Genomic DNA, 14,543 nt, shown 5'->3' with positions numbered 1-14,543 from the left:
GTCTCCTTGGGACATAAAAAGTTTGAAACTCCTTGCCCTCCCTCTCTATAGAGCGGCTAGAGTGATTAAAAAAAAATCAACGCATTTTATTCACCTGCTTAAAATATTTTAATGGCTTTATTAAAGCCACTTAGGATAAAATATAAATTTCTTACTGTTGTCTGTAAGCTGCAGTGGTAATATAGTGGTAAATATTTAACAACTGGTTCTGTGGGCGGGGGAAGCCCTGAGTTGTAGCATTTGCTGACCTCAATGGTGTAAATACTCCCACCGTGGCAGATTGCAGGCTACCAACCGTGAGGTCAACCAGCTCCCAAATTTGCTGCAATTTAATAATCAGCTCTCCTGAGCCAGTAGGAGATGGCTGTAGCACACGACTCAAAGGCTCAGGCCCTGAGTGACTTGCCCCCGTACATATTTTCAGTTTCATTTTGTGTCACTCTCTTTGCTCACATACTACACTTCAACTGCACTGGCCTTCTTTCTGTTCTCCTCTGCCCGCCTCTCTCCTCTGAGCCACAGGATCATGTAACCAACTATCTACTTGACATCTCCACTCGAAAGTCTAACAAACACCTCAAACTTTATATGTCCTGCTCAGAACTCCACCCCAGCGCTGACTGTCTCTAGTTGTCCTCATGTCAGGACATGGCACCGCCATTGACCTATTTGATCAGGCCCCAAACTGGAGTCACCCTTAAGTTCTCTTCATCTCTCACCTTCTGCTATCTCATCTCTCACCAGCTAGTTCCAGTGCTCCAAATGTATCCCAAATCTGTCCACTTTTCTTTCTTCCCACTATCATCGCCCTTGTCCAAGCCACATCATCTTTCACCTTCACCACAACCACTGCTAGCTCGTCTACCTGCCCTTATTCCCCACAGAGCGGCCAGGGTGATCTGATCTGGTTACTCCTTGACTTCAACTCTTCAGGGTGCCCCTGTTGCCCTCAGAATGAAGTCCAGACTCTTTCATCTGGCTTACCAGGCCCTCCATGACCTGGTCTCTGCCTGCTTCTCAGGCTGATCTCCTGTTCCTTCCTGCATTACATTCTAGGCTTCAGACACTTTTCAGCTCCACTGCCAGTACCTCTCATCTCTCTTGAGTGATGACCAGACTTTGCTTACCCATCCCTTCATCTCCAGTCTCTGCCCTCTCCAATCCATCCTGCACACAGCAGCCAGGTACCACTCAAAATTCATCAGATGCTGTCATTGCTTTGCTTTGAAACTTTCACCAACCCCCAATTTTCCAAAGAACGACTTCCAGAAGGAGTATTTTCCAAAGAAAACAGAATTCGAAACTCTCTACAGTTTGGCCCCCACCTGTCTTCCCAGTATCATGTCCCACTATCACCCCATGATGGTTAGTTTCATGTGTCAACTTGGCTAGGCCGCCGTCAGTACCCAGCTATTTGGTTAAATACCAGTCTGGATGTTACTATAAAGGTATTTTGTAGATGAGATTAACATTTAAATCACTAGACTTTGTTAATTTGATAAATTAGGAGTTTGGGATTAACATATACATACTACTGTATATAAAATAGATAACCAACAAGGAGCTATACTCAATATTTTGTAATAACCTATAAGGAAAAAGAATCTGAAAAAGAAGATATATAAAACAGAATCACTTTGTTGTACACCTGAAACTAACACAAATTGTAAGTCAGCTATATTTCAATTAAAAAAAAAGAATCACTAGACTTTGAGTAAAGCAAATTACCCTTCATAATGTGGGTGGGCCTCATCCAGTTAGTTGAAGGCCTTAAGAGGCAAAAAGACTGAGGTGCCCGGAGAAAGAGGGAATTCTGCCTGCAGTCTGCCTTTGGACTTGAACTGCAACATCTCCAGTCTGCTGGCCTACCATGCGGATTTCAGACATGAGCCAAGTAACTAAAATCCATCTCTCTCTCTCTCTCTCTCTCTCTCTCTCTCTCTCTCTCTTTCTCCATATATACATCCTATGGGTTCTGTTTCTCTGGAGAACCTTGACTAATACCTACCCCCACCCCAGGAACCCTACATCCAGTCACACCCATTACCTCCTGAACATTACGTATACTTTTTCTGATGGGCAAAATTCTCCTCACCCAGGTCCAGGTCAGATGCCACCTCATCTTGAAACTTCTTGATGCTGTGATTGGAACTGCTTGTTTCCTTGCTCCCTCTTCCTTTGTCTCCTTCCCTCCTTTTCTTGAAATTTACCTCTCTCTGTGTTTTTTTGTTTTTTTGTTTGTTTTTTGGCTGCGCCATGCGGCATGCAGGATCTCAGTTCCCCGTCCAGGGATCAAACCCATGCCCCCTGCAGTGGAAGCATGGAGTCCCAACCACTGGACCACCAGGGAAGTCCCTGTTTTTTTTTAAAAAACACTTTTTATTGTGGAAAATATCAAACATATACAAAAGTGGAGAGGCTAGTAAAATGAATGGAAAGTCCCACCACCCAGCTTCAACAATTAGCAGTGTATTGACAATCTTTTTTCATCTCTATCCCTTGCAAGACATAATTTTAATTTATCTGTTTAATTTAAATTTAGTTATGTTCCTTGAAAATACAATGGCTTCTTCTCTAAAATATAAAATGTATTACATATATAGAAATATATAATACCATTACCACACCTATGATATTTCCTTAATATCATCATGTATCTAATCAGTGTTCACATTTCCTTGATTGCCTTATAATTAGTTTAAAGCTTCTTTGTTTGAATCGAGGTTCTTTTCCTGTTTTGTGCTCCCTTAGTTATTGGTTAGACCTCTGCTGTGGTCCAGGCTACCTGGTATGAGTTATCTGGGTGCAATTTCTGGGCTGGCAGCCAGCAAGCTCATGGGAGCAGGCACTAGGCCTTCCTCACTGTCCTAGCTCTTTGGGGTCTAATACCCTTCATTGCACATACTGGGCGCTCATTAAATGTCAAACAAGATTCCCCTTAATATCAGTGTCACTAGTAGTTTTTCCCAAATACAACTGTTTACCCGTGACCAGGCTCAAGTAAGCCACATGGATGGCCATGAAGTAAAATAATGGCCAATATTTACAGAGTGTTAGGTGCCAGGCATTACACTGAGCATTTGACATGTACCAGCTCGTTCAATCCTCACAGAAGCCCCATGCAATAGGGAGTATTATCTTATTAGCCCAAGTTTATAGATGGCAAAATGGAGCCCGAGAAAGGATAAATCTCCCAAATCACAGACTGTATGAGAAAAAGCATCAACCTGAATTTGGGTCTGTTTGACTCAGATTCAAGCTCTACCCCACTAAGCTACACTGTTTCCTGATGCCCAGGACTGAGATGACCACCTCAGCCCTCGACAGACTCGTTTCCACACATAGTCCTTGGATGTGAGTGCCACATGCACACCAAATGAATTCTTTATGCTAAGACTGCAGCTCATGGTGTGGTATGAATAAATGCCTCTACAAGTGTCATACTAAACAGACACCCAGATCACAAAGGCAAACCATATTGCTGGTTGCCCCTTGGACTAAATGTGTGTGCACTCCCAAAGTTCATATGTTGAAGCCCTAACCCCCACTGTGATGGTATTTGGAGGTGAGGGCCTCTGGGAGGTGATTAGGTCATGAGGGTGGAGCTTTCATGAGTGGGATTTGTGCCCTTATAAGGAGACACACAAGAGAGATAATGTCTCTCACTCCACCATGGGGGAAACACAGCAAAAAAGTGGCCATTTGCAAACTGGAAGTGGGTTCTCACCAGACACCAAATCTGCTGGCACCTTGATCTTGGACTTCCCAGCCTCCAGAACTGTGAGAAATAAGTGCTTGTTGTTTAAGCCAGCAAGTCTATGGATTTCTGTTACAGCAGCTCCAACTAAAATACCCCCAAAGAAAGAAGGAATGGTAAGGCTACACAGCAGTGCTTTTCAACCTTTAGCTGCATGTTAGACGAAACAGGGAAGCTTTTCAAAACCATCAGTGACTGGGATCCACCCCCAGAGACTGAGATTTAACTGACCTAGGGTGAGGTCTGGACGTCAGCATTTTTGGCAAGCTCCTCACATGAGTCTGATATGCAGACAGGTTGAGGATCACTGGTGTAGGCCCTCTGTAGCACAAGGCAGCTCTGGCTGAGACCTGAGCCCATCAATCTGCTGCTGACAGTGAGAATGCCTGGGGAAAGCACACGGGTCCTGAGGCCAGACTGCTTAGATGGAATCCTCACTTTGCCACTTACTAGCTCTGGGACTTTGAGCAAATGCCTCGACCTTCCTGAACCTCAATTTCCTCATCTGTAAAATGGGACAATAATAATAACACCTACCTTATAGGATTGTTGTCAAGATTAAATGAAACATATGTAAGGTGCTTAGAACAGCATTTGACATATAGTAACCACCATTATCATTATTATTTAGTATTTAAACTTGGAGAAGAGGGAATTCCCTGGTGGTCCAGTGGTTAGGACTCTGCGCTTTCACTGCCGAGAGTGCAGGTTTGATCCCTGGTCAGGAAACTAAGATCCCATAAGCTGCTCAGCATGGCCAAATAAAAAAAAAATCCCCAACCCCCCCAAAAAATTAAAAACCAAAACTTGGAGAAAAGTATACTGAAGACTAAACCAACCCAGTAGACTAGAACACTAGACCGCCATTTGCCGGAACCATATCTTCCTAGCAAAGACACACAAAACATGTCAGGTTACTAGCTACAAGGCTCTGAAGTTAAATCCTCCCTCCATACAAACCCAGGCAACTATCCCATGGCGTCTAGTTCAGATCTGCAGCTGCCAGGTGGACATGCAGCACTCTGCAGCAGACATCATCTGAGAAAGCTGGGTCCTAGTCCTGACTCTGCCACTATCTGCATAACCTTGACCAAGTCCTTTAGTTCATTGAACCTTAGTTTCCTCACACGTCAGGTAAGGAGACTGGAACTAAATGAACTTGAAGGCCCTTTCTTGCTCCTCTAATCCATGCTGTTGGTCCCACTCAAGGCTCCTTCCTGCCCCTAGGACTTCAAATCTGCCGTTCCCTCTGCCTAGCTAAGTCTCTCTTACTAATCAGACTAAACAGCACTTCTTCAGAGAAGTCTTCCCAGATCTCCAGCCTAAGTCAGGAGCCTAGTAAACACTTTTGGTCACCCTGTACTTCTCTTTCCTGGCACGTGACACAGTTTGTAATGATTTAGTGTATAATTATTTCTTTCATGTCTCCCCCACCTCACAGACTATAAATACCATGAGGGCAGTGACCATGTCTATCTATCTTGTATGTGGTTTTAGCCCCCAAATCTACCAATATGCCAGGCATCCAGTATGTGCTTAATACATACTGAAGAAAAGGAGGAACGAACTTGCAGTTGATGGAAATGAAAGGTAAATGCTTCAAAGCAATGTGCTCGATTGTTTCTGTGATAAACTCCATAGAAGCCTTCCAAAAGAGGCAACATTCTAGGTTGTTCATTCTTTCCATGAGTTCTGAAATAATTAAACAATATTTATGAAGATATAAAACTCATATACCCCTGACCAAAGCAATCCTATTTCTAGGAAACTATCCTACAGATATATTTGCCCCTGTGGGAAATGATGTGTTACGAGGATTTTTGTTGCAGCATTGTTAGTAACAGCAGCAAGTTGGAAATAATCTAAATGTCCATCAATGGGGGCTAGTTAAAGAAACAGTACATCAGACTATGGAATACTATGTCACCATTTAAAAGTATGTGGCAGCTCCATCTGGACTGATAAGGTGACGTCTCCAAGATACATTTTTAGGTGAAAAAAACAGTGCAGAAGAGTGTATGCAGCATGCTTCTGACTATCTAAAAACAAAAAGAACATAAATGTGCACGTGTATGTGTATCTCTGCACAGACCACCTTTGGAACGACCAGGTAAGAAACTGGAAACAACCAGTGTTTTCTCTGCAGTGAACTGGGAGTCCCAGGGACAAAGGTTGGGGAAGGCTTACTTTTCAATGGACACTCTTTGTACCTTTTGGATTTTGTATCATATGCATATGTTACCTATGCAAAAGGTAGAATATTAATTTTAAAAGAGCATTAATTAAGACAATGAGAAGACAAACCACAGACTAGGAGAAAATATTGGCAAAAGTGGTATCTGATAAAGGACCGTTATCCAAAACATACAAAGAACTCTTAAAACTCAACAATAAGAAAACAAACAACCCAATTACCACTACACACCAATTAGAATGGCCAAAATCCAGAACACTGATAGCAACAAATGCTGGTGAGGATGTGGAGAGACAGGAACTCTCATTCATTGCTGGTGGGAATGCAAAATGGTACAGTTACTTTGGAAGGCAGTTTGGTGGTTTCTTACAAAACGAAATATATTCTTACCATAGGAGCCAGCAATTGTACTGATTAGATTAGATCTTAGTATTTACCTAAAGGAGGTAAAAAAAACCTTACGTCCTCACAAAAACCTGCACATGGATGTTTAAAGTAGCTTTATCTATCATTGCCAAAGCTTAGAAGCAACAAGATGTCCTTCAGTATGTGAATGGATAAATAAACTGTGGTATCAGACAATGAAATATCATTAAGCATGAAAAAGAAATGAGCTACCAAGCCACAAAAAGACACTGAGGAAAGTTAAATGCATACTATCAAGTGAAAGAAGCCAATCTGAAAGTGCTACATACTGTATGATTCCAACTATATGACATTCTGGAAAAGGTAAAATATGAAGACAGTAAAAAGATCAGTGCTTTGGGGGAGAGGATGAATAGGCAGAGCACAAAGGATTTTTAGGGCAGTGAAAACACCCTGTATACTATAATGATGGATATACATCATTATAGATTTGTGCAAACCCATAGAATGTACACCACCAAGAGTGAGCCCTAAGGTCAACTACAGACTTTGGGCGATTCTGATGTGTCAGTGTAGCTTCATGCTTGGTAACAAATGCACCCCTCTGGTGGGGGCTGTGGGTAATGGGGGAGGCCGCGCACGTGTGGGGAAGGGGTACGTGGGAAATCTCTGCACCTTCCTCTCAATTTTGCTGTGAACCTAAAACTGCTCCAAAAAACCCCCAAAGTCTTAATTAAAAAAAAAAAAAGCATTTAAAAGGAGAGACCAAAGAAAGACAACAAAAACAAACAAAAAAAATGAGAGTCTGCTAGTTGGAGCAAACAGGAGCTCAGAACCTTTCACTTGTTATTTGGAAACAACTTTTATCTTCTGTAGCCATATGGGACGCAACCTGAAGACCAAGTGGTCCACTTCCCAAGCCATCTGAGGACATACATGCGTGGAAGGCAGTTGTGGTAGGAGGCTTTTGTCCTTTGGCAAATCCCCAATAGTCAAACAAGCCAAAAAAAAAAAAAAAGCCAATGGTATTGAAGTAAAAGGACCTTTATGTCCTGTGAGCCACATGGCCCAAGTTTCTCTTGGCAGAGCTAGGTCCCCAAGAGTTATCCTCATACAGCCGAGAAGCACTCTGGCTCTGTGGTGGGGACGTCCACAGAAACGGGTGCAGGCAGCTGCCCCCGGCTTGGCAAGCCTACAAGTCACCCCCATCCTGGCCGAGGTGCCCGAGGACCTGCTCGGAAAGCCCGCAATGACATGGGGGAAGCGAGTAAATGGACAGCAGGTTAGTATTTTGCTTGGGAAGAGAAGAGAAACAGTTCCCATGTGCCGATCGGGGGCGGGGGCGGGGAAATCCAAAGTGCAGCTGGGGCAGAAAGCAATTGAGATGCATGCGAGCGAGAGCAGCGGAGGGAGGCCGTGGGAGCGCATGCTGAGCAGCGGCGGCGAAGAGCCAACTTTCAGTGTCACCTTTTTAAATTTAATTTTTAATTTTTTTAATTTTAATTTTTTGGCTGCACCCCACGGCTTGGGGGATCTTAGTTCCCTGACCAGGGATTGAACCCAGGCCCCCGGCAGTGAAAGCGCGGAGTCCTAACCACTGGACCGCCAGGGAATTCCCTAGTGTCACCTTGATTGGGAGTGAGACTGGGTAGGAAGGGTGCAGGAGAAGATTTGGCACATGTCAGTTTTCTGCAGGCTGGAAATACAGACATAGGCAGTACCTGCACAGGGTGGCCTCTAGGTAAACGCCTGTTAAATTAACCCAACGAATGAATGATCCTCTCCCCTACCACCCCTGATCACCATTATCTAGAGAGACGGAAGATCTGTTGAGGTCTCGCAATGCTAGCTCATTTGCGTGTTTATAGCGATCATACGAAACACACAAACACACCTGGCCCGGCTTTTATGGTTCTAATCAGGCCTTCAACGCCATGCGTAGATTCTGAAGAGATGCTTCAAGAACAATAAAAATAGTACCTCGGTTTTATTGAGTATTTATATTGAGTGTTTATCTTGTGCCCGGCTCTGTATCTGCATTAACCCAATTCAGTCTTCTCCATGGGGATATGAGCCAGGCATTAGGCTTCTCCCCGTGTTTTACAATTGAGGAAGATGCGGTTCAGAGAGGCGATGTGGCTTACCCAAGCTCACGGAAAGAGTAAGGGACAGGGATGGCATCCAAAGCCCACACTCTGGACCAATGAGCTAATCTGCCCACGAAAGCTTTAAGATGAACACAGCTGTCAAAAACAAATGAACAGCTCTGTGGGGGAAAGGAGGTAAAAACTGGTGCTGCGTTTCTAAAGCTGGCTTGAGGCCAGCGGAGGGATGGGCAAACCCCAGTGTTCATCTCCTCCTGACAGCAGGAGCCGCAGATGACTGCTCATAGCTGCAGGCCTTTCTTGGCTGACAGAAGGCCTTTTCTGGGACCTTTCTTTCCCTTTCCCCTACCTCTCTCTTCACCCCCACTCTGGAGGCAGGGGGAAGGGGGACGCCTGTCTTAGCTGCTGTTATTGTTTAGCTGGAGCTCAAAGAAGTCTGCTTAGCAGAGGGTGGCCATTTTGATACCCAGACTTTATCTCTTGGAAGGAGTAAGCCAGCTCAGGTCAAGAGAAAGGGCAGAGTGACTTCACAGTGAGTGGAATTAGGAAGGCTCCTCCCTGCTCCCTCCTTGCCTGCCCTCTAGGGGATAGTCTCCTTTCCATGATCAACAACTGTCATCCCCAAAGTATTTAGGGCACTCTACACCTTCGGAAAAAACAAAGGGGAGACTTTTCCTTTCCTTACACCTTAACGATGATGCTCAAACGAAGCCGCCTGGCCTGAGGGATGTCCAGACATCTACCTGGATCTGAAAAGCATACTTTTTTCTCAGAATTGCCAAGGCAGTGCTACTGACTTAGGCAGAAGAAGTCAGTCCCCAGAGGGGCCAGCCCCCAGAGCAACATGATGGCAAGGAGTTAAAAATGCAACGAACTAAAAAGGTAAGGTTCCCATCCTCTCTAAGCTCTCTAAGCCCCGAGAGCTTAGAACCCAGCAGTGTTTGTACTTCAGGATCGTTGGGCAAGTTGGCTGTGCTGGGGAAACAGAACTCTGTTCCTACTGACAATAGACACGATGTCAACCAAGAGATGTTGAACTAGGCGGAACATCTGCCACTCGCTTAGCGCTTCCTAGCAGGTGTGATGAGAACAATCCACTTTCCCCTCCTGGGGCTTTGCACCTGCTCTGCTAGGGGCTTGGTGAGCCAGAGGGGCTTTCTTCCCAGTCCGTCCCAGCGGCGTGGCCAGTCTGAGGCAGCCAAAGGTCCATGGCTGCTGAACGTTCTCTGCTTCTCATTGCAACCTGCCGGCTTCAAGCCTTCCATTGTCAGGCTGCCAGTGACCAAAGAAAGCCAGAGGCGCCCACAGCCTGGTTTTCCAAAGGTTTTTTTTTTCTCCAACTTGAGTTAACCATTCCCTGGCCAAAGCCACCCTCGTGCCTGTTTCTGAGCTTGCGCACTACTGTTTCTTTCAACCGAGGCCATGTGCTCCCAAATCTCAAGGTTAGGTTTCCCTCTCCCTCATCCTCTACTCCCACACCCAGGGCAAGGGAACTGGAAAAAAAAAACCCGATTACCTAGCATCTAGGACCAAGCCCCTATAGTCCTGGTGGCTAAAGCTTGGGCCTGAAGGAGAGACCTAGGTTCAATCCCAGCCCCCCGCCCCACTTGCTAGCTAAGTGACTGTTGGGCAAGTTACCCTCTCTGTGCCTCAGTTCCTCACCTAGAAACTAGGAATGATAACAATACTTAATAGGGTCGATAAAGAGGATGGAATGGGAGGATAAACTGCCTGGTCTGTATCACATGACCAATAAATGGTAGTTATTATCACATTATTACAATTTCTTATTCCCAGGGAAAACTTTCCCTTTGTTACCTCCTCCAGACATATTTTGTCCCCTGACAAAAGCCTCCCCACCAAAGGAGGGCACAGATTTAGACCTGTTCATTCATATCACATTTACTGAAGTCAACAAACTGACGAATACAAGTGCTATGATGCTGATTCATCAGGCACTTCCAGGCACTGTACAAAGCGGTGGGAGGTTGCCATGAAGAGGGGGGTGTACATCAAGACTGTTTTACTCTGTCCTTTTAGCATATTTACTTCTCTTGAAATGGTAACAGCTGTTGGAGCTGCGATACACAACTGGAGAGCTAAGGTAGGGGGTGGGAGATAGTGCACTTTCAGAGCGAGGATTGCAGGCAGTCTGAGACAGGGGACAAGTCGAGGTTTCCCTAGGTCAGCAGGCCGGGGAAAGGGCAGGCTGTTCTTACCTTCAGCAGGGGGTAGGGACGAGCACACAGACTTGGGGCTCACCCAGCAGCAGCTAAGGTTCAATTCTGTACTCACAAGGCAGTGAGATCTCAGAAGCCGGCCCTGAACTTCATTCATTTTTAAACAAGTATCGAGTGCCTGCTACATGAGGCTACGTGCTGTGGGGACATACAAATGTGTAAGACATATGTCCCAAAGGCAAAGAGCTCAAAGTCTAGAAGGAATAATGGACACAGAAGATTGCGATACAAGGAAGCATGTGACATGGGCCTGAGAGCTAGAGCGAGAGGGAGCTTTGGGCGTTCAGAATGGGGAGACTTCTTCCTCTTGAGGAGGGGAGAGAAGGCTTCAGGAGGGGCCTCACACAGGGTGGGGATGTGCTGCAATGGTGGAGAGACGGCAGAAGGTAGGGCACGCGGAGAAATGCTGTGGAAAATAAACCAGCTGGACCAGAGCGCACATACAGGCTAAGAGCATCATTTAAAAGGGCTTGTTCACCCATAAAGCTTTTGGAACAAAATATGCCCTTGGGGGTGGGGTGGGAGTGACAGTGAAAACAGCATCTGCAGTTATCGGCAGAGCACCCTGTTAGTTAACCTGGATTCTCCTACCCCCGAATCCCCTCCGAGGCCGTGGGGAACACCCCCATTTGTGGTTCTACAGAGGCAAAACACCTGCCTTTATCCGTCACGATAGAATAGCTGTTTGAGGGGTCGGAAAAGCCAACTCCTTTATCAAACGAAAGCAACAGATGTGTGCTGTTGTAGGTCAGAAGAGACAGCCACCACGTGGCAGATGTCAGGTGAGATGGAGGTAGATGCCCCAGGCAGAGGGGACAGGAATGTGAAATACACTTATTCTTCAGGGGGATGGGGGAGGGGGGCTAAGATAATTTTGATTGAATTGGAGGCTGGAACAGAGCAGAGGTCAGAAAAAGGCATGTTCTGTTTAGCCCTGGCGGGATTTAACAATTTTTATTTGCCAACATTGAAAAATTGGGATCTTACATAAAAATCTGGATTTCAGGCTCCCTTGAAAAGTGGGCCCACATTTCTAAATGGCATCTATCCTTTGGAGAAGAGGAACTTGCTGCAGCTTCCCCTGGCCCACTTTGTTCCACGTTGCAATTCATACTTAGATGCTGGTCACATTTTGTGAGCACAGTGCAGTTAGCGCTCCAGAATGCTTCTGAAAGCCAGGATGGCTCAGACTGTATCGGAATCTAGGGGGTGAGTGTTATGTTACCTGGGTTTCCCTACTTTCTCTTTTTCCTGTTACTTCCAAGTTCCTGCCGGCATCTGATTTTGCGACTCCTGATATAGGGGGCCTCTGTGCAATGAGCGCGGCAAAGTTGGTAAGGGCAGCCTGCCAGGCCAAGGGGCTCAGCCTTTGTTCTTTCAGAGCAATAAAGGACACGACGCAGGCAGATCTTAAGAAAATTCGTCTGGCAGAAGCCTGGGCTGGAGGGGACTGAAATGAATATTGGCCCTGGTGATAAGTTACATCTCAGGTTACTCAGTGACTGAGTGCGTGAACTTGGGCAGGCTACAGAACCTCTCAGTGCCTTGATTTTCTCCTCTGTGAAATGGGCTTGATAAGCACAGTGCCCACCTGGCAGATTTATTGCCAGGATTAAATGAGATAATGAGCATAAAGCCCTCAGCACAGTGCCTGGTACATTAGTACCCAATGTTTATGATCAGTTTTAGAGTTAATCCTGAGACCAATTAGAGGATTACTGCAGTAGCCTAGGTATGAGCTGATAAGGTCCTAGATTAGGGCAGGGACAGTGACAAAAAGAAAGACCAACGTTAGGAATGAAGACCCAACCGGGTTCAAGGTTGACTGGGGGAGGGGGAAGGGAAAGAATCAAAGACAACTTCCGGGTCTGCAGCCTGGGTGGCTGGGGGAATGACAGCACTGAAATGCAGAACCTTGGGAAGACAGTTTGATACATACTTAGAGGTGACCCTGGAGAGGCGACAGCCAAATGGCAGTGTCCGGCAAACAGTGAGAAGTGTGGGGCCAGGGCTCGGGAAATGTGGCTCAGGGCTGAGGATGTGGACCTGAGTAGGAGGAGCCACGAGAGGGGCGGGGCGCCCTGGCGGGAGTGCGGAGTTCAGCATCTCAGGCAGGTTCAAGCATCTGTCTGAACAGCTGGGGCCCTCTCTTCACTCAGGGACCGTGCCTCTTCTGCTCAGTCAGCTGTGCCCCTTGGATACTACCTCTGTCCCTCATCTTACGTGCTTTCAGTTCAAATGCTGACCTGGCCTAATCCTGCTTGCCTTGTGAGCCCTAATGGGGTCGAAGTCCCCTGGGTAGAAAGCAACAGGCTAACACTTGGTTTTATGTTTAATGAAACGGAGACACCTAATACGGGCTGCAGGGAGGAGGGTCAGGGAGAGTTGTGGGAGACTGAGCTTGTGCCTGGTGCCTCCCTCCTGACCCTCTCAGAAGGCCCACCAGATTCCAAAGCTCCACCTTCTCAGCTGCTCCCCGGATTTTCCGGGCAGCTTATCTTCCTCTTTTTTTACCACATGAACTGTCCAGAGAACCATTTGCTCAGGACTCCCATGGAGAGCCCACAGACTCGTCAAACTAATTAGTTCCAAGCTCAGGGCCAGGTGTGGGAGAGACAGAAGTGGCAAGGCCGGGTACGTACCCGGAAGAGCTTGAGCTGAAATGTGCTGAAGTGTGGCCAAGGGCATTTCAGGCAGGGTGGTCTTGGGGGCCATGAAAGCGCCCCAGGTATGGGGGCCCCCTCACCCTATCTGTGCGCAGGGCTGACTCACCCCCTTCCCAGCAGAAACCATCCCATCAAAACATGCACATGCATAATTTATTTACCTCTCCAGTCTCTAGCATGCCAGCGAGGAGCCGGGGTGAGAAAAAGAAAAAGGAATAAAATGAGTGTAAGCACGGTGAAGGAAGGGCTCAGCTGGTTAAACAAGACTTATGATTACTGTCATTAGTGTTCAAGAGACTTCCAACCTGATGCGGCATTAAACGGACAGATTGTGTGTGTGTATGTGTGTGTCTGGATAAAGCATACATTAGGAGAATGAGACATCCAGACAAAGTGGCCAGTCGGCATGGGGGTTCAGGAAATTCCCTGTCCAGCTTGTTATCCAACAGACACCTGACATTGATTTGCTTCCTGATGGACAGTGTAAGGAGGAAAGCCGATGGAATGCAAATGTTACCATTAAGTTGTTCAGGTCAGAGCAGCCCGGCTGCCCTGCAAAGCTCTCTCCTCATAAATTCTGCGGGCAAACCCTGCCTGCTCCCACAGCGGGTGGCGGGGAGACTTATTAAAGCTCTCTCTTCTTGGAGAAGTTGGATTGAATGCTCTGCAGGCACAAACAACAGCCACAATACAATTTACGGTTAGCCTGTTGTTTCTAGGTTCCTTACTCTCCGAACTGAAGATGTATTTTGAGCGGGGATTAGGGGGTTGTTAACTAGTCCGTGATCACCAGCTGCAGGGCTCCCATACCCTCAGGTAGTGCTCAGATAAGCTCCGTTACTGCAGCGACATCTAATGGCCAGAGAAAGCAACGCACGTTTGCATTTTAAAGCAGTCTGTGGTTCTGTTTTGGGGAGTTGATTCTTTTTAAGTAGGCGGGACAAGGTATTAGTGTTTATTAGCTCCTGTAAAATAACACTTTGATCGCAACCGTAAGATTTCGCTTCCCGTATCTTTGGATGACATTTATGTTGTCATTCATAACTGGATGCTGATCATATATTGTGAAAACCATGCAATTGCCTCTTTGGATTTTTTTGTTTTTTTTTTTTTACAACCATCATGACTTTGCACTTATTTGAAAGCTTCCTGTTGAAGCTCTGTGTATGCATTATGCATAAGGTTTCCATACAAGGGAAAATATGATCAAATTTA

General features: G+C 46.1%; 1 protein-coding gene across 1 annotated transcript in view; it reads right to left on the bottom strand.

Moving 5' to 3' along the window:
• SLC25A43 (solute carrier family 25 member 43) overlaps nucleotides 1–14,543 on the bottom strand; it is a 42,710-nt gene that overhangs the window by 12,938 nt on the left and 15,229 nt on the right. The window lies entirely within an intron of this gene.

This window comes from Stenella coeruleoalba, assembly GCF_951394435.1.
Source record: "Stenella coeruleoalba genome assembly, chromosome: X".
Classification (NCBI taxonomy): Eukaryota; Metazoa; Chordata; class Mammalia; order Artiodactyla; family Delphinidae; genus Stenella; species Stenella coeruleoalba.
The sequence above is the reverse complement of the archived record's forward strand: the minus strand, read 5'-3'. Positions and strand labels throughout refer to the sequence as shown.